Source organism: Equus quagga, chromosome 2, assembly GCF_021613505.1.
Source record: "Equus quagga isolate Etosha38 chromosome 2, UCLA_HA_Equagga_1.0, whole genome shotgun sequence".
NCBI classification, from domain to species: domain Eukaryota; kingdom Metazoa; phylum Chordata; class Mammalia; order Perissodactyla; family Equidae; genus Equus; species Equus quagga.
Window position 1 is genome coordinate 81,698,332 of NC_060268.1, and position 21,606 is coordinate 81,719,937.

The 21,606-nt window shown below is 41.4% G+C and overlaps 1 protein-coding gene across 2 annotated transcripts in view; it reads left to right on the forward strand.

Annotated features, from left to right (window-relative positions):
• The window catches only part of IGF1R (insulin like growth factor 1 receptor), a 291,412-nt gene that overhangs the window by 150,953 nt on the left and 118,853 nt on the right, over positions 1-21,606 (forward strand). The gene's annotated exons all lie outside the window — the stretch shown is intronic.

Consider the following 21,606-nt stretch of genomic DNA (forward strand, 5'->3'; position numbering starts at 1 on the left):
TACTTTGCACAGGGAAGTTAGAACTGGCATATTTCAGATGAGATTCCCCATCCCACCCCCAAATTAAAACTCTGCCATTTTAAGGTGAAAAGTCAAAATGTTTTATTTTAGTCTTTTGGATATATTCATCTTGGGGAAAGCAATACTTATTGAATGTTTATGTATGTATATGGCTATCTGTTTATATCCTATTTTCAGGTGAGCAACTCTATTGTAAAATCGAAGATTCTAAATGATTTTCTTAAGTCTAATTCAAGGGTTGGCAAACTACAACTCACACTGCCAAGTCCGGCCCACCACACCTGTTTTTGTAAAGAAAGTTTTATTGGAACACAAGTCACCCCCATTTTCTTACCTATCATCTGTGTCTGCTTTCTCGTTTCGATGGCAGAGCTGGGTAGTTGCTACACAAACAACATGACTTACAAATCTCTCTGCATAAAAAGTTTGCTGAACATCGTGTATTTGGTAGAGGAATAACTAGTTTCCCCTCGAGCACCTCCATGTCCAGGAAAGTCATCATCTTACAAGGCAACTTGTTCCATTTTCAGACAACTTGAGTGGTGGAAAACTTCCTTTATTGAAACAAACAAAACCCTACTTCCTTATGACTTGTATATGTTGGTTCTATTTGTATCTTATGAACCGTAAAAAATAAGTGAAACATCCCTTTTGAATGTGAGGACGTCTGTGCCCTCTGAATATTTCCTTCTCCAGATTAACATTTCCAATTCTCTTACCATCTCTTTACTTTAGAGTTTTTAGTTTCCATTTGATGAATTCTAGTTTAACAACATTACTGAGAATTAAAAAGTCATCTTTGAGGGTCGTAACAGTAGAAATCAGACCCAGACCACTGTTTACCAGCCTTATTTTGGATGCCCTGGCCTCTGGGATGCAGCCGAAGGCTATGTCATCTTCTTGGAGCTGTCTGGCACTGCTGACTTGTTGACATGAGCCAGCAAAGCATCCTGGACTCTCTGACCCTTTCAGCTGTCAGCCATGTCACCAATGTATCATGCTTTCATTGTTGTTATTCTTTTTTTTTTTTGAGGAAGATTAGCCTTGAACTGACATCTGCCGCCAATCCTCCTCTTTTTGCTGGGGAAGACTGGCTCAGAGCTAACATCCCTGCCCATCTTCCTCTGCTTTATATGTGGGACACGTGCCACAGCATGGCTTGACACGCAGTGCATAGGTCCACACCGGGGAACCCTGGGCCGCCAAAGCAGAATGTGTGAACTTAACCACTGTGCCACTGGGCCAGCCCCTCGTTGTTGTTATCCTTTATAAAGCTCTTCAAAACTTTGTTGTGTAAGATTTGGACCTTCTTTCCAAACTTGACCTTTTTATATCCTATTTTACCTAATTTGCCCTTGCACTGAAATTTATCTTTGAATTTCATATGTATATCATCTAGGTCCCTCTTTGAAGCGTTGTCCTTGGGTTTACTGCTGGGTAACTCCAAGTTGACCCCAAATGAGCTGCCTTCACAAATGTCATGAGATGTACTATTGTTGACAAGTGACTATCATTCCATTGTCTTAAGTCCATTACCCACTTCCTTTCTTTTGTGCTGCTATAATCTTCAGCTGAAATATGGTGGTTTAATTGGCTCTTCTAGTAGTGCTGGTGAAGTGGGAGCTTCTATTCTCATCATGCCCCTTGACTTGAGTGAGGGTTACTTCCTGGGGCCGTGAACGTTTTGACCTAATTGACTTGAGCTACTTTTCTGTATTAATCATGCCTTTTTATTTTCTGTACTTCTGGTGCTTTAACATCTTGGGGTTTTGCAGACTCTGGAGAGCCTGTCCCTTCCAGAACTGGCCAATTGCTAGAGACAGTAAAGGAGCATACCTTTCACATGCAAACTAACTATTCCAGAGCTCCTGCCCCTACCTCCTCCTGTATCAGGCTCTCGCCCTCAGGGCTGGCATTCCCCTGCCCTAATAACCCCAGGGCCAGGTACCAGACAACTAGAGACAGTGCCTACACCTCAGAGCCCGCTGAGAATATTCAACTCAAGCTAATCTAAAGCCTGCTTACCCTGCCTCACCCATTCCTTCCTGTGGAAACCAAAATAAAGGCTCTTGCTCACATTTTCGTCCATTCCTTCTGCCTCCTGACCAACCCTGGTACTTCCCCATGTGGCTCTGTGTGGCAGGGAGCAACTACTCCTCATGGGAACTGTGAGTGACAATCTGTCTTTTCTCTGGCAGTTGTCTCCTGGTCTGTTTGTCTCACTGTGCCTGTATAACAATAAACCCTACGTTATAAAACACTTTGAGATTGTCACATACTGAGAATTGTCACCTGCTGAGAATGGAGGAGGATGAGGACAACTTACTGGATGCATAGTGGCCCCATCTATTCCCTGTGTTTGAGCTCTGAGACCTTAGAAAAGGTTCAGAGGAGCCTGAGTATCAAGAATTGCCTTCTCTGGTGAAGTAGGTTGAAGATGCACAAACCTGCTCCGTCGTTATGACTCCATGTATTGAAAATGACAGTGAGTTTTGACACCCTAGTTCAATCCACTGGAAATAAAGGTCCAGAGTAGATTCTGGTTTGCCATAGTTGAGCTTTTTTACTTTCTGTGCGGAAGCCCAAGCAAATGCGAAAAGACCTTGAACGTTTTGTAAATTGTGCGATTACTCAAGTATGTGAGATGGAGAATAAACCAGTGTCTCCTGCTTGAGCTTCATAACAAATGAAGCACATGATTGTGGATTGCTCGCCTCACTAGATCCTGTCGGGAAACCAAGATTAAACTTTAAAATACATTTTAGCTGAAGTTACTCTTCCTGGCGTGAATGATATATCACTTCAGAAGAACACTTCACCATGCAGCTGAAGGCCCTTTGTATGCCCGGATGCAGCGTGGATCTCTGTAGCCTTATACGGTTTGTTTACAGGGTTTGAAAAACAAAAATGTGTAAGCTCTCCAGATGGCTTTTGGAGAGTTTACTAGTGTCTTGGCCATTTGAAACTCCATTTCATTTACATTGGAATAGTGAAAGAGAAGTGAATAGGAGAAAGACAATAAAGTAGGGAAGAAGAAACCTCTTTGTGTCAAATGTCAGTGGCTCAGACTGGGAGAACAGCCATTGTGAATTATTGGAAATATAAAGAAGATTTTTAAACTTCTTTGATGGAAATATTATCACTGGCAAATGAGGACATTTCTGGCCTAGGTACTTTCTTGTATCTGTGGGGAAAATCAAACTTAAATTCTGAAAGGAAACATAATCTTTTATATTTTTAAACACAAGGAATATGTTTTCCAAGCGGAACTTATAAAGTGATGAGTTTTATTCTTTAGTTCACACTTTTTTTTTTTACCAGGAAAAGTAATTAGTACAGAAATATAGGCACTCACTTAAACTCTGTTTAATTCCAAAACTGGTGTGAAGATGTAAGGAAAGTTGCAACTTATGACAATTTAAAATCATGGTTGATATTTCATAAAATGCTTAAAAGGAATCACCAGCCTAAAATTGTGTAATTTGGATTTTAGAGCAAACAGCCCTCTTCTGGTGAAAGGAGAACTTTTTGGGTGAGGTCAAAGGCAACAGCAAATCTGAGGAACAATGGCTGTTGTCTGTAATGGGCGTTGTTCCTTTTTCTGTGGTAACAGCCTCTTCCTGTTGCTCCTTTCCCAATGGAAGAATGGAATCGCTGCAGTGAAGTTGTTGAAGAAATGAGCCAGTGGTGCATCGTACCCATCCTTCTGCAGTGAGAGAGGCCTGGCCTATGAAAGCAGGCCTTTGTGTGCACTGGGCTGGGCCCATGGCAAACAGGGCACAATCAAGTTATTGTTTGTTTGGGAAAAGCTACGGCATCCTATTGCAATTATTTATGGAAGAAAATATTTGATGTTTTTGGAAGAGATTGGGTGTGGGGGGGGGGTGCAGGAGGGAGGACCACCTCTTGTCCCATCCACTCCAAATCTCTCAGTGTGTAGGAGAGAGTGTTATGCATTGGGGTGTTTGGGGCAGAGAAATTCAAGGCATCCCCAGCGCTGGTCCCAGGAATGAGAGAAGGGATCGCTTTACTCCTCCTCAGGCTGATGTGAGGCAGCTTGTTCCCTTTGAGCCTTCCAGCCCCACTTACTTTTTGATGCTTTCTTTGTAGTATTTCGCATACTGCCTCCACCCTGGCTGAAGTCTGGACCTGTTGTATTGATTCTTAAGTAAATATTAGTGAAAAATGAGAAGATATTTGTAGCATCCACTCTCCCCATCAATGTTTGTTTCTAAAGTTGGATGCTCTTCCATACTCAATTTGCATGTTCCTCCAGAGGGGAGTCCCACACTCTTTGCACACCAGGCAGTTTACAATATGCTGTTTCTAACCACCCAGCCCATTTTCCCAATCCTCCCCATTTAGGCTTCACGTTCTAACAATTACAGCTCACTTGCCTGTACCCACTTCATCTCCCGTGAAACATCTTTCTCTTTCTCCTGTGGCGTTCATTACACTTTCTTCTCTTCTCTCTCAGAAGCTTCCCTGGTGGCCCTAATTAGGGGTGTATCACCCTTGTTTACCTGACTATCTGGGATTGGAGCAGCCATTCCTCCTTAGGACTCTCCCTGAAATTTCCATCAATAGCTCCAAGAGCTGACTGGTGCCTTGCACGTAGCAGGCCATCAGGAATTTGTGAGTTTACTGTTCCAAATGCATTTTCCTTCACAGAATCACCATTCTTCTTACTTCCATTTATGTGTAGACCTCCATTGTCAAAGATCCAGTAATTTGAAAGCACCTGCCTGTACTGAGTATGGTAGAAAGAACAAATATCAGTCCGGGCTGGTGAGTCTCTCTCCGTCGGCCCATCCTTTGTTTCTTTGCTGCCATGACTTGCCTTAGTTTTCTTTGGGCAGTTCAAAGTTGGATCCTTGAGAAGCTGCTGTGAGTCTTACTGAAGTGACAGGTTTATATGCTTACCCACTCCGTGGCTACAGATAACAAAGACTGGGGACTACCCTCATGCTTCCTTGTGCCTGGATGATTCTTTATCCAGGTCTTTGTTTCAAAATAACATTGAGACTTGATGCTCCCTGGAGTGAAAGAATATGCATAAGTATTCACTGTGGATATTTCAGTTAATTATTCTCTCCTGTCCCACTTGGGCCCCAGAGGAATCTGAGATTGGCACAAACAATATGACTTTCTTTGGGGATGTGGGAGAGGAAGGTGACTTATTGGGCAAGGCACATTTGCTTAGCCTCAAGACTCTTGAAAGCTGACTGGCTCAGAGTGGCCAGAAATGCCCAGTTGTTTAAATTTGAGATCCACAAAGGCAGGGTCATTCACTTATTTATTGATTTAACAAATATTAAGCACCTACTCTGTGTCCTGCCCCGATACAGCAGGGAACAAGATAGAAAAGGTTTCTGCATTCTATACCAGGATTAGGGTAGGGAGATGGACAAAAAAGAGAATAATAAGCCAGTGATGATTACCCAAGAAGAATATGAAAAACAGGGCACTGTAATTGAAGTGCAGGAGTGCTGGGTGGGCCAGTATGTGGTTGGGGGTGCTACATTAGGCTGGGTCGTCAGGGAGGCCTCTCTGAGAACATAGCATTTGAACTGAGTGGTTGGTGAGGGGTCAGCCATGGGAAGTTCAGGGTGAAAAGCAAGAACTAAAGGCCATGAGGCGGGCACAGACTGACGACCAGGAGGTTGGAACTTGGCAGATTAGGGAAACTGAGTGTAACAGTCACCTCAAGCTGTCATAACAAAATTCCATAGCCTGGGTGGCTTAAACTACAGACAGTTATTCTCTCACGGTTCTGGAGGCTGGAAGTCTGAGATCAAGGTGCCAGCAGGGTTGGGTTCTGGTGAGGACTCTCTTCCTGACTGGCAGATGGCTGCCTTCTCACTGTGTTCACACACGGTGGAGAGCAAGCGAGCAGCTCTAGTGTTTCTTACAAGGACACCAATCCTATTGTATCAGGGCCTTACCCTTATGATCTCACTTAACCCTAATTACCTTCTTAAAGGCCTTCTCTCCAATATAGTGATACAGCGGTTAGGGCTTCAGCATAAGAATTTGGGAGCCAGAGGGATGGGGGACACAATTCAGTTCATAGCACTGAGTTATAAGATTGATTGGAGTGGTAGGCAGCGACCAGAGTAGGTAGGTCCTGTAGGCCATGGCAAGAGTGACAATTTACTTGACATGCAGCGGGAAGCCAGTGATGGATTAGAAACAGAACAGTGGCATGCTCTGATTTATGTTTTATAATAAATCACCCTACCTGCCGTGTGAAGAATGGACTCAGGGGGCGGGGGTGTAGGGGCAGTCAGAGTGGAAGCAGAGAGACCAGTTAGGAAGCTGTTGAGATCACCCCATGGAGAGAGATGGGGGGGTTGGACCAGAACTGGATCTCAATCTTGTGACTGTTGGCCATTTGTGGTCAGATAAATCTTGGTTGCAGGGGCCTGCCCTGTGCATTGTAGGATGCTCAACAGCATTCTTTGTCTATATTTACTAGATACAGGTAGCCCACCTACTGCCCCCCCACCCCCCCGCTGTCCCCCAGTCATGGCAATCAAAAATTTATCCGGACATAGCCAGGTATGCCCTGGGAAGGGAGAAGTGGTGCAAAATTGACCCCTGTTGAGAACCACAGGATCAGAGTGATAGCAATTGGTAGTGGATTGATCTAGGAATATTTGGGGACTAATAAAATATACAGAATATGAGGAGTGGAGAGGGAAAAGGTTAAAGATGACTGTGACTTTTTGGCTTGGACAGAACAGGGGGTGGAGGTGTCAGTTCCTGAGCTGGAAGGAGAGTGAGGGAGCAGTAGGTTTGTTTGGGAGGTGTGCAGTTGGAGCAGGAGCTCTGTCTTACATCTGTTGATTCTGACATGCCTCTTAAGCATCCAGGGGAAGGGCTAAGAAGGAGTTAAATATAGGAGTATAGGGCTCGGCCGACAGGTCAGGCTCATCTGCCTGTCGTTGCCCCTGTAGGAAGGATGGGATCATCTACGGGTTTCCAAACTCATTGGTCTCAGGACCCCTTTATGTTGTTAAGTATTATGGAGAACCCCAAGGAGCTTTTATTTATACGGGTTATATCTATTGATGTTTGCCATATGGAAAATTAATATTGAATAAGTAAAAAAAGTATTCATCTAAAAAATAATAAACACATTCAAACATAATAAGTACATGATAAAACATAAAAATTCATCTAAAATAATAATAAACATGTTAACATACTTTTGTGGGGGGGAGAAAACTGTATCCCCCCAGTGTAGTGAGTAGAGTGGCAATGTTTTATGTGTTTCAGAATCTCTTTAATGTCTGACATAATAGACATCAACTGGATTCTCATATCTGCTTCCACATTCAGTCTGCTGCCAGTGTCACACAGCATCTGGAAAAGTCTACCGTACACTTGTGAAACAATCAAAGTACAAAAGGCAAATAATGTCTTAGTAGTGTTATGAAAATAGGTTGATCTCATGGACTCCCCTGAAAGGGCTGTAGAACCCGCAGGGGTCCACGGGCCACACTTTGAGAACCGTCTTTCTAGCCATACAGTTCCCTGATTTTTATGCCGTTCAGAGTGTGGCTGGGGCTCATCCTCGCTCGCTCTTCACAGGTGATGAGTTCCGTGCCCTAAGTTTGATATTTTAGAGTTGGGCCCTGTTTAACTAGGGACTTGCTGAAGCCACTTTCATACATGTATAATTCTAACTTTTCCGTCTGCTCATCAAAAGACATATACATAGGTACTTCCACATCACAGAAATATGTCTTAAATAGCAAAACATTCCAAGAATGCGAGGAAAAGCTTTAATTATATGAATGATAACTGAGTTACCTGGCTGGTGAAAGAGTCATCTTTTTTAAGCAACACAGTTAAAATAATTATTTTTAAAGGAAATATTTCTGAAGGATATTTCACATTGCTTGCATTAAAGAGTGTAATGAACATAATCTCACTTTTTCTAATACCCAAAGTCATCACTGTGGAAGTAGCTTGATTCTATGATGAGATAATAAAGTGATGTTCCCAGGTGGGCAGAGCATTGTTTTTCATCTTTGGTAATTGAGACCCCTTGTAAAGGTAAAGGATATTCACTTCCTCTCAGTGCCATTATAAATTACTTTGGTATAAAGATACTTAAATGCCTACAATCATAAAACTAGACCTAAGCTTCTTATGAGTCTAGATCTTTTTTTAACTATAAATTAAATGTACACGTTAAATGCAGATAAAAAAAATCCAACTCAAACATTAATTTAATAACATGAGTGATATTTTGCTGAAACTAAATCACTACTCAAAATGTGAATAAACTACTGACCTTAAAGGCATGAGTACCTTTGAGTTATGGAATGCCTCTCTTTGGCATTTCAAGTAGCTTTTCTCTTTAAGTATCGCACAGCCTCAGTTCACCCAGGGTACCACAACATAGTTTGGTCTTCACTTGGTATGTGAATGCATGTCTGTTTGTTAAATGCACCTTTTCTCTTCTTTTTGGTGTGCAACAGCTAGAATTATACAGTTTGCTCTCAGTGTGTTTTTGATGTAAATGTCGTTGCTGAAATCACTTGGCAGCGCTAAATTCTAAGAAGGTTAAATAGATGAACTAGGAGTAGAAAAGTAGATCACACTTAAAATGAAAACAGACAACATAAAAACTATTAAGAGGAACTTAAGCCCCCCAAATTGTGCGGAACAGCTTTTGGTGTGAGAAGCACTCACTACATTAAATGGCCTGTGAGTGCCTGGCTTTTGAGATCCTGTATTGGCTTTTTATAGTTTCGTTTTTTGCGTTCCTCATTTTGGTTTTGTTTTTATTGCTTTTATCATCACTATCTTTAGCCCTACTTCCTAGAATTGGCTGCTTCTGATCTACTTTGGGCTTGGAATTTAAATAATCTTGCTAAAGGTATATGCAAGTTAATATTCAACAGCCCATGAATTTAGATGAGTAAAACAAAATTGTGAATACGTAGTCAACGTGGCCCTTTCCTCTCTGGATTTTGGTTTTGTAACCATTTTGAAAGGGAGTGGAAGGGGAAAGGGGGGCTTGCTTGCTAGTTGAATTATGGGTAAGGGAGATGTTAGATGTGCATAATGCTCTAAAATTCTTCAAGTATTTTTACATCCAGTGTGACTTATTTTCCACAGATGATGAAACCAAGGCAGAGAAATGAGATGTAGTTCTCTAACCTTTGTTAGTGGTGGCAGTGGGATCGATTTATTCATGAAACTGGGACTCAAACTGCGGGCCATTCTTGGGATACCCAAATTTGCTTGATTTGCTGTCTACAAGGAGCTTCAGGAATAGGATGCATGGGGACAAGGGGCCAAGATGCCAAGACTTGAAGTGTCACAGAGTGGAAGGGAATTAGTTATTGGCCCAGCACATGGAGAGAGACACATGTATGCACACACATACATTTATATTCATGGTGGCTTCTGAATTGCAACTCAAGGCTGGCTCAGTTTCCTTTCCCTCCACAGGTAGTTATGAACTTACAGAGGGTTTATGAAGTGCTAAAAATGTTTGCAGAATATGTTGCAAATATGAACTACTCTATAAATGATAAATAATAATTGACTGGCAAGTCTGGGCAGAGCAAATCAGTGAGATTATAAGAAAAGAGATGTTAGGCCTTCAGAAAGGTGGGAAATTCCCTTCATGTCTGCAAGGACTGTTGTAACGCATTTGAGCCACCCTCAGATAGTTATCTAGTGAGTGTTCCACAGAGAAGGCGGGACTGAGAGAGAAACCCTTCCTGAGATTTGCGCCAAGGGCAGTAATCGTGTGTGGTGCTTGGTCCTGCCCCTGGCCCACAGGCCAAGGCAGAGCTCTCCTTAGTGTATTCACTCATCTTTTGGTAATGTTTCTGGCAGGGAGCAAGTAAATACAGGATTGGGGTCATAGGCATATTTTAGCCTTGAGGTGGCGTTGTGTGTTTGGTTAATGTCACTGCCTTTCCTAAAGGATGATAAAGTTCCCAAGATCCCAATGAGAATCACTGAGCCTATCTTAGAATTTAAAATGCATTTTGATCTATTGGCATTGGAAGCTGATGTAACTTCATGCCAGTGAGTCACTAGCCTTCTCATTGGTTTGGGTTTGTAAAGCCTGTTAATTTTTTTAAAAAAACATATTATTCAACAAGGAAGCTTTTTCCTTTGAGTTGAACATAAAAAGTTAATGTTGCACTGGATGCTTGAACTCTCTCTACTGCTTTGTGACTTCTGTGGTAACTCACAGTACGGAAGATGGAAAAAAATCAGAATAAACTGCTTTATTTTTCAAATCAGAAAGGAGTTGTCCCAACTTCTGGTGGTCACATTGTTACCGTAAAAATAGTAGAGTTAGGTGAAATAAATTAGGATGACTTATTGTGGAGAAAGAGAGGTAGTGTTTGACTAAATTAGAAACGTTCTCTGAGTTTTCCAAGTGTGAATGATTTAAATGAGGTTGCAGCATAGTATTGCATGTGGTTTCCATTTTATAGTTTTCCTCCTTGAAAACAAACTGTCAGGATTTTTATTTAAGTCAGTTCGATTTAACTTACTCAAGGCTTAGCAGCAACCTTTTGCTCCTCTTCCCATCCCCCTCCTTGTGCTGTGAAGAAAGTCTTATGCCATTGTGGGGTTGGTTGAACCCTTTATTTCACCAATTCTGTTATAAACTGGGCGAAGGAAAACCAAGGATGTTTGGCACTTCATGACTATATAAGACATGTTTCTTCCTCTCTCTTTCTCTTCTAAATGACTTGGCCTGCTGAGGCCCTGAAGTCCCTGACAAGGGGAAGCTGAAATGAAAACAAAGTTGATTAATAAAGTGATGTCACTCGGAACCAATTGGAATGGTTGGCATCACGTGTCTGGCAGCTACTTCAAATGCCCACAAAACAAGAGTAATGGCTTAAGTCACCTCCTTTCCCCCCCCCGCTCCCCCAGTCGGCAGCAGACTTCTAGAGAACAGAAGCAGAGCAGTCATTACACCAGGCTGAGTTGTTCATGGAGGATGCATCTTAGCAAGTTAGCAGGTTTTGGCAAAACATTAAGACTAATTCAAAGCTTATTTTCTGTTTTTGCCCCACCAGTATGGCCAAAACCATTTGTTATTGAGTGAGAAATGGGCATATGGTCAGGTTTGATTCCATTTGAGGTGGTGAGCTGAGCCAGGCTGGTCTGTGAGCCCTATGGCGCCTTTCCAGGTGACTCGTGGTTTTAAGCTGATCTTACATTTACTGAGCTTCATAGCAATAACTTCTTGGTTTCATTATCACGGGGGTTTCTGCACAGCCTCCACACACTTTCTGTTTGTGATTTAATGGTTAAAACTCTCTTAGAAAATGCTTCTGGCTCTAGACCATCCTGATTTAAACAAAAACAAAACAATGACCGCAAAAAACACAAACAAGCAAACAAGTTGGTTAACTACTACTTTCTGGCATTTTCTGAGAAAGGGAGAGAGAAAAACTAGACATCCTAAAACCAAGCAACATGACTGTGGTGATCTTTTATCACTCAGTCATTTGTGAATGATGTGGTTCAAACAAAACTGAAATGAGAATAGTTTTTCTCAGTAAAAACATGTTTGTCGTGTTTAGAACTAGCAAAGGTAACGTGAGAGCATGGTAGCGATTCTCAGGGCTGACTGTTGACTGCAGCCCATTCAGGAGAGGGAAGCATTGGTAGTTAGCACTGCCCCAGGTCGCATAGCTTCTCCCAGGTAGAAGAGAACAAATACGCAGGCCTGTGTCCACGCCTACCTGTTTCGAGTCTCACTTCCCCCATGCATCAAGTGGCTCATCATATTTAGGCAGGGCTTGGAACAAATTTCCCTCCCTGCCCAGCTCCTTCACTCTTTTGCGCAAATGCCCCACGTTTCCCTTCCTCTTTCAGTCCTGATGCCTCTACGACCTGGTGATCTCCTGGCTAGAGTCCTCACTTTGCAGCCTTTCCTCTCCTCCAGTCCATCCTGTAGCGGACTGCCAGACTGTTTTATCTAAACTACCGCTTTGGTTAAGGCACCTGCTCAAGATAATTCTTAGGGGGTCCCTGTTGTCTGTGATGTGAGGTCCTACCTGTTAGACTTAGCTCTACCCACTCCATACCTAGGCTTACTGTTGCTGCTCCCCAGAGGTATGGGCCACTAACCTAGTTTCCTGAAGTTTCTGCTAAGGCGCTAGATCTTTGTCTCTTACCCTCATGCCTTCCTTCATGCTTTCTCCCATGTGACTGGAATTCCTTCCTGCACTCTTTCCTTAAACATCGTTCCCTAGCTATGGTCTGTTTTTTTCCTAAGCACTTTTTTGCAGTTGTAGTCATCAGTTGCTCCCCTAAGACTTGATCATACACTGGGTTGTTTTGTTCTTGAATTTCACAAACTTGGCATAGCCTGGAAGGCATCATAATGGTGCCATAGATTGGTAAACTCCCTGGGTTTGGGAGTTGGGTGGATCCTCCAGTGTTACCAGCCATATGACCTTTATGGCCCTCAGCATTGCTTTCTCTATCTTTCAAATGGAATGATCATCTCCGCCTCCCGGGAATGTTGTGGGGATGACATGACATGGCCTGTGTGTATAGAGTGTTTAGGGCAGTGCTTGGCATGTCATAAGTGCCCATAAAGCTGCTGGTCTCGTGGTAGTGGTTGACTCCTTGAAATCATGGAGATCCCCAAATCCGTCCCTCAAGTCTGGGCACCTGCATATTGCAGAAGTTCAGTAAATATGTATTGTGTCTGTTACTTGTGTGCATACACTGAAGTAACCTGAATGTTTTAAAACCAACCAAATTGTAGCACTTCCTTCAGGGGTTTAATTTGGTAAATGTGGAAGACTGAATGATGGAACATGTAAGCTGTATTTTTCTTGTGATTCTGTGCACTGTCCATGTCGCAACTTAAATTGAAGATTTTTGGAAAGCAATGTAAAAATGATTTACTATTCTATAATTGGTTTCCTGAAAGCAAAATGATATTTATGTGAACTGCAATGAAAGATGCAACTACTGTAATTTATTGTTGAAGAGCATTTTCAAAATGTGTAGAATGAGTAAAGCTTAAGTGTATTAAATATTCTAGAGGAAGACATATTTAGGCTATAAATCTATAGATTTCCTTTGGAATTTGTTTTTCTTCTTCTTTTCCAGGTGTATGAAGATTTTAAGTTCTTAGGTATCAGTGGGGGTAAGATTTAAGGTTCCAGGACTACATTTTTATCTATTTTATATTTTCTATTGTTTATCAATGACACATATAAATGTCTTAGGGAAGTGTTTACTGTAACATTACCCATGTTAGCCCTGTGCAGTTGTCTGGCAACCAATGTGATAAAGACAGAAGGAAGTGCTGTATTTTGTTGCTGACAAGGATATCTTGAAAGTGCTGGAGCACCGGAATAGGTAATAAAATATTGAGAGCTGCTCCTGGAGCAGCTTGCTCTCCATGCTGTGTCTATGGGGTTTATAATCAGTCTGGCCATACAGCTGCCTAGGATTACACTCTCTTCATATTATGCTAAACACTCTTCTTAGAAAAGAGAACAAGGAGCTAGTTTATTTTCAAATGCAATTGCTGCATTACCAAGATTTGAATTTAGTACTGAGAATAAACTATTATCTATTATAGAGGCTGACTGGCTAAAAATTTTCAGTCTAACCGTCCCCCCCTCCCCAAAATATCAGAGAAGAATTAACATATGATCATGACAGTGAAGTCCCACGTTGGTGTTTTTATACCTGTGTTTAGGAGTTTCAGAGCAAATGGCTCTTGGAAAATATGCAGAATACATTGCAGTGAGCATTTGTACCCACCTTTAGAATCTGTGAAGAATTCTGCATTGTGCCATGTGACTGCTGTTCACAGAGGATTTGAATATTTAACACGTCCTTGGTCTGGATCGCTTTGTTGCATTTAAGTAATGCTAACATTATTCATGAACCAAAGAGGAAGCCTTATGGGAATAGAGCCTGGACTAGATTTCATTCTAATGCTTATAAGGAGAGTTCTAGGAAACTCTCTGACTTGGTGAACTGAGGCACTTGGAGATAGCGTCAATTGGTTTAAAAGGCATCTTAAACCAACTCTCACTTAGCATTTAAATATGGTCATTTAAACTTCTAGTAAGGATCAGAAGGAAAGACATTCTCCTTGTGTTATTCCCATCTCATCTGCTGAAAGCTGATCCATCAGTCAGGTTTTGATTTTTCCCTATTAGTATTAAACTAGCCTCCAGAATTCCCCAAACTTTGTAGAGGGTGAGGAATGATCTGGGAAAGAAAGAAACATCACCTGGAACATTCAGCATCAGACAAGTGTGCCCTTGAGAATGGTCACTCGTGCCCAGTTTTTACCCTGTTTACTTAGAAAGGAGTTCTGATGTGCTTCCCAGCGCTCTGGATACTTGGACTAAAGTTCTCACAGTCCTTCCTTCACCCTCAGGAGAGGCTGTCAGAAACTTCTCTTTGACTCTCAGGTAGTTTGGCTCCAGCCAGAATCCTAAAAAGAGCCTCAGAGAGCCCTCTTGTCCAGTTGTGTAAGATACAGCACCCTGGTCAGATCCTTGGCCACTGACTACTGGGCAGGCTGGCTGTTGGCTGCGCAGGGAGGCAGGACAGGGTGAAATGACTGTGTCTGAGGTTTGTACTTCTGACTAGTTGGATTCAAGTGGGGAGATGGCATGGCCTCTGGAAACTGTGGGGAGAGGAAGGGTCGTTGATAGGCTTTGAAAGGAGCATGCATACTTTCCGGAACCCCTCTAATCACATTTCCGTTGATCCTCAATTCCCATGCTCTGGCCATGCGGTCTCTGCACCCCAACTCCTTTGCAAAGTAATTGATAATCTGTGAAGAAACAAGGGCCTGAATGAGACCTACTCTTTAAAGGAATCCTGCAGTGAATATTTTTCTAATTCACATTTATGGTAATATATTTACTTAGCGTGTGCTCTTTTTTCTATTTTTAAGTTTGTTTTAACCTAGAGAATGCCTAACGTGCTATCTAGTGCATTTCTTCATCTTCATATCCCAGTGTGTGACAAAGTTGACTAATTCACTTAAATGCCATAGAAGCCTTTATATGAGTTGATGATATTTGAACTACTTGAGAACAACTACTTTCAAGCCCTCAAAAACATTTAGTTACAAATGTTAGTCTAATTGCACATTGTTCTTATTCATTAAAACAAGTCCCTGAGGGCATCTTAGGATACTGCTCCTTGTTATTAGAAGTCCTTCTTGTTATTAGAAGTCCTTACCAGTAGAAAAAACTTCGTTAATTTTAAAATAATCTCTAATTCAGACTTTTATTCAAAGAAATCATTTTACGACAAGTCCAGCTCAAAGAGCTTTTTTTTTTTTTTTTTTTTTACCACATTTGATGTGTTTAGTGATAGAAGAATATTTTTGCTAGATTCCCTGTTGTTACTGTGATCAGTTCCGATGCCCTTTTCCCTTCACGCCTTTAGCATTATCCACGTCTGAGATAATGGGATGCTAAGTAACTGAAGAACTGATTTGGTGGAATTGCTCTGTGATTTTTCCACAGCAGTAGCTGCTATTACCTTAAAAAATAACTTGAGTTTTTCCCCCCTTTATCCAGGTGTTATACAAATATGTAATTAGGCTGTTTGGGAGTTACAGTTGGCAAATAAGGAATCCATTTTTAAGAACACATTTACAAGCCAAAATTGAGTGGTGAACTGCTTCAGAATGCAGGTCGTCAGGGGCATGGTGTCTACTTTGCTTTGTTTTGTGGAATAATTTTTAGCATTTCTATTTAGCATTCATGATGCTCCAAATAGAAGCAGGAGAACACTGTAGCTCTTGGATCCCGGGACAGGCAGGCCACTAGGGCTCCCACTGTTTGGGGACAGTCTGTGACTCTACATCTTTTTATATGCAGCAATTACGACCTTGAAAAATGGGTAACTCTAATATGGGCATTTGTCGACTTGAAAATTTTTTAATGCACAAATTGCCAGAGACCAGATCGTCTCAGATGGACCAGAATTGACCACCACTGTGCTTGGAGCACAGTGTTTTGGTGAAACCTGATGCCCTCACTTTTCTGCGTGTACCTTGTTTTTAATTGGAAAATAATTTATTTCTGAAAATAACCTAGTGTGAAAAGCAACTTACAATTGAATTTAAGAGACAGTTCCGAATAGTTTTAACTGACTATCTACCATAAATATGTTAACTATGGTTTTCTAATACGGAGACAACAGGGGTGGGGTCGCCTGCGCTTTGAGTTCTTGTTGGTTTGTCCCCACTGTGTCCTGGCCTGGAATGCCCTTTCCTCTCCCTTCAGCAAAGCTGAATGAACCTTTGAGCTCGTCTCAAAAGACTAACTCCCATATGGAATCATTCCTGTCCGCCTGGCCCCTCCTCTGAGTTTCTGGAACAGTGTTCCTGTGTTTCTGCATGGGGTGGAAGTTCTTGGGTTGCTCATCACCCTGGTGGCTTTTTCTGTCATGGCCACAAAGATGGGTTCCACCTCGACCTGCTTTTCCCCTACACGTTTTTTTCCCCCATGTCTCCATTGTTGGGAAAGCCTCCCATCATCTCAAATCAACATGTGAAGCACCACATGCATTGGTTTTTCAAAGCCAACCTGTATTCTGGACTCTACTCTTGATGTCCTGGCCTAAGCTCCAAAACCTTGAAACCTGTCATTAGTGATCAAATTCTGACAATTGTTTTCTACTTAGAAACTCTCTTTTCCATTTGTCCCACCCTTATCCTACCCTAGAATTGCTGTAGTGTCCTGAGTGAATTTCCTGCACCCACTTTCTCCCACGTAAATCCTTCTTGCCTTCCCATCTGGCAGCTTAACATTCCTTTGCATGGACCCTGCTCAGGTACAAGTGTGCCTCCATAGCTCACCATTATGAGTTCTAGAAATCCTCATCTGCTTGCACTGGCATATGCCATCCACATTCCTATCTTGACGACATCTTGCTCCCTTCTATTTGCCAGAAATAGCCTTCACTCTCTTCCCCATGTGTCTGGGTTCTTTTCTTTAGATTTCAGGAAACTCCTCTTCCTCTCTACTCCCAAATTCACATTGCTCTTGCCTTCTGGCATTCTACTTCTATTTAATTTTACCATTATGCACAGCTCCTGTGTGCCCAAGGAGATTGTAAACTCGAGAACATGGATTATGTCTTAAAACACTAGAGGCTGGACAGGTGTCTTAACATCTTAACATATTGCTGCAGCCCCAGCTGCGCTCATGGGTGCAAGAATCACACGTGTCTTATAGCCTACCGGGTCCCCAGCACCTGGCACAGGCCTAGGCACAGTCTAGGAGCTCATTACACATTTAAATAAATGACTGAATGAGGGAGAGAAGCCAGGAAGGAAAGTTTGTAAAACTTTACATTATTAGGTTATATCTGAGATGTTTAACCTCCTTGCAAGTTAGATTTTTTGAGCCACAGTCTGGATATTTTATTCCTACTCAAAAAGCCTGAAAGATTAAGGATAATCCTTTTACAGATATATGTTGATACATCTCTATGAATATGAATTAACTATGTAAACCTTGAATGCCATTCTTGGGTGCACAGGTTTCTTTAGAAAAGCAATCTTAAGTGGGAAGCCTCATGAAGCTTTAGGCACCTTTCTTCTCTCTTTTTTAAGACACAGTTAATTGTCTTATGCTAAATAGAAATTGGCTTCCTAAATTCTGTTTACTTTCTATGTCTACAAAATAATTGATATAATGTAAGCCATGGCTTACAGAATTTCTGGCACATTTGTCTGGTCCCTGTTATTCACAGATTTGTGGAACCAATTTCTTAGTGCAAATAGTACTGTTATCAATTTAATTGCTTCAGATCCTAAACAACCTCTATCTGTGGCATTCATTCATGGCCTTGCCTGGGGACCTGCATGTTGAACTGGTGCTATGGGTTAGGGTTGGGCCTGATGCTAGCTTTACTAGGAGGAGATGCAGGGCCTACGTTATGGACCCTCCTTCTGATTCAAAACTGTCAAAGAGAAGTTACTTTGGATTGAGGTGTTCACTGTACCCTTTCCTGAAATTCAGTAGAATAACATGATTGGGTGGACTACACTACCAAAACAAACAAACAAACCTAGGTTCTTGTATTAACTCATTTGATCTCCATAAACATCACTTTCCTCATTGTCAAACAAAGAGTTTTGAACAGTTAACTTCTATGCTCCTCATCTGGAAAATTTAAGAACTGCCATTTATGATTGTACCATGCTCTCTGTTCTAGACCTTTGCTTTAAAATCTCTAAGAATCCTATAAGGTGATGTAAATGATGGTTCTTAGCATTCTATTGACTTTGACCAGGTTAATCTGATTTGGTCCAGCCTCAGAGTGGATTTACAGGTAGACAGCTTTCTAATATTTGTTCCAAGTAAGCAACCGAGTACAGGGTCTGCGTCAGCTGTTTTATGAGAGTGAGTGATTCTCTTTTGTTGGTAATACCTTTAGACTCTCATGTGAATGACTTGACAGTAGTTCCCATTTTTGAATGGCCCATTGATGGTTGTAGTCTAAAATTTTCCAGAAATTACACAAGGATTTTTCTTGAAGGCGGTAGGAGTGGGGAGGGGGCATATCAGTTCCAGAAGAATCTTTAGGGCAATTATATGCTTTTAGGAAATGCATTTAATAGTAACACAGATAGGCAAGCTTATATCACCTAAATCATTAATCATGCATGCTCTTGACAGGGAGATTATTTTCCAGTTTTTAAAAAAAGAAAGTCTTAAAAGCTTAAGCTTTTTTTGTTTGCTTTTTTTATTAAAAAGTAATTTGGAGCCAGTAACTTAACCTGTTTTTCATAAATGTGCTAGCTAGAGGCAGCCAAAAAAATATTCATGCTTACATAGTTGGGGTCCTCAAGTGAACTTATGTGTTGGATCATGATAACTCTAGTAATTGCTTGAATAATCCTTGTTGAGTAATAATATGGACCCTGAATACAGGGGTTTGATTTATTATGGCCAGATGTCTATCCTGCCGGGTTTGTGAGGACTCACTAAATGCCATCTCCTAATTAAAATCGCTCTTTACCCTTACTACCCTCCTCCCCTACCCCCAGGAAATGAATCCATTCTATCTCCATAGCATGTAAGTTTGTGTTACATGTTTACAGCTTGATCTTTGGCTAGACTGTGGCTTTTTCAAAGGATTTTTAAGACTTTTATGCTTAATTCTGACTTGTCTTTGTGTCCCCAGCATCACCATGGTACCTGGCACACAGTAGGGGTTGCATTTATGGTAGAAACATAAGATGTTTATGGTAGAAACATCAGGAGAAATCACTTCCTCTGGCCATGGTAGTTGTCAACTGCTCAGGGGGAAAACACTCAAGAAAATGGAGGCAGTTAAACACTGCAGCTTCAATACTATAATCTGTGCTTTTATTGTGTGAGTTATGTCACTAAAGGATCAGATTCTTGTGAAAACTCCTGGCTTCACACTTATTTCTTCTTTATTCTATCTTATTCACCATTTAGCTCCACCAGAGTTGATACCTAGTCAATAATGCTCCAGTCCCATTGGGACAAATTGAGCTCGAAAGACGCTGAACTATGGGGGTTACCAGAAATCTCTGAAAATAGAGCAATTACTGATAGGTGGGGATCTCTGAGTGTCCTTACCTTTGTAGATCCTTACAGCAGCATTGCGAGATGAGCCAGGTGAAGCACTCCTGGATGGTTCATTGGCTCAAGCATTGGGGATCAAGGGCACCCTTTGCCCTTGGACTTGGAAAGGTTTTAATTGGTAAAGGATATTTAGGGAATCCTCATAAACTAGCAGGCATAAACCTAGCAAAGTAGGATGCATACTTTTACTTGCATTTAGACTGTTGTCACTGTTATCAACAGTTTTGGTTGGGAATTTTGGGGGGCCAGTGGGACCCACCTAAATGCTTGCCTGTGTTTGTAAAAGGAAAAGTGTTGAGCTCTCTTATAGGCTTATACTGAGCCCAAAGTAATGTGATCCTTTGTCAAAAGTAATTCAGGCTTTTTAGGTGGCCAGGGCAAGAGAAAACAACACACACACACACAGGATTTGAAGGATACAGCTAATCCTGAGAGGATACAACTAATACAACTGTTGCTCTTATGTGTAGGTAACTGATAAGAAGACATACAGGTAGAACTACCTACCATGAACTCTTACCAACTCTGACCAGCAAGGTGGAAGCACTCACCTTTTTTCCACTCTTACCCTTTTGAAGAAGGTTGGAGGGGATGTAATTTTAATTGTGGCTTTAAAGTGGAGATTTCCTCCAGGAATAATTGTTCCTCTGGCTGGGGGTAGGCTTCCATAGTTGTTTAAAACTGTTTTTCTTCACCCTAAGTGTTGACCTAGGCAAGCATGGTGAACCCTCTTCAGTTTAGTTAAATTTAATGTTAGTTAAAGTTTAGGTACAACAGGTCAAAGAGTGGGGAAAAAGTTGCAGGTCCTGGAAACAAGTGATATCGACTTAGTCTGTAAGGGAGTCAGGAAGGAGTGGAAAGCCAGAGCCATCCTGACAGCTTTCCCTGCACTGGGGGCTGGGAAGAACACTGGTCCCCAAATCCTCTGCGGACCTAACTTCCGTCTAATGAAGCCTCTGCATCTTTCAGTAACTTACTAAAAGTTTGTCAGGACTGCATTTTCTACAAAGCCAAGTTCTGAATAAGGAGTGTTTGTTTTGAGTTCTGGCCAGATTACTGCAGTATTGTTGAGGGAGATTTGCCCATGGAAGGGGTGGGGGTTAAATGAATTGTGAGGATGGTGTAAAGTATTTAGAATTTTTAAATTTCTCAATAATTCCTCTTTTTTTTTGAAGAAATTTTTTAAGTTCTCAATAATTCCTCTTTCCTCGATGTCAGTGTGACTTCTTTATTCCTGTTCTTCCTTCAGTCTATTGAATTTGAACTTCAACTGTGTAATATCAGAGGTACCAAAGATTATAAAATCTATCAAGTGAGAAACAGCTGGAGAGCTGGAACCAAAACCAGCTCCTTTGTAGTAAGGACGACCACACTCACCAGGGGTAAACTGAACGGTCTCTTTCCCTCTTTTTCTTTTTCTGTGTTTTTAATATAACTTTGTATTTCCTAATAATTTTAGACTTTAAAAAAAAGGTGAAAAAACAGCACAGAGAGTTCCCGAAATGTCACCCAGTTTTCCCTAACGCTAACTCTTACATAACCATAATCCAATTGTCAAAAGCAAGAAATTAACATTGGCACAATACTATTAAACTACAGACTTTATTCGGATTTCACCAGTTTTTCCAGGAATGTCCTTTTTCAGCCCTGGATCCTTCATTACATTTATTTACTATATCTACTTAGTCGCCTCCAATTGTGACAGTTCCTCTGTCTTTCCTTGTTTTTCACGATCTTGACATTTTTGAAGATTATTAATCAGTTATTTTATAGAATGCTCCTCAGTTTGAGTTTCTCTGATGTCTTCTCCTAATTAGACTCAGTTTCTGCATTTGGGGGAAGAATATCACAGGAGTGATACTGTGTTCTCAGTGCATCATATCAGCGTGACGTCAGTTTGTTTACTACCAGCGACAGTAACCTTGATCACTTTGTTAAGGTGATGTCTGCCATA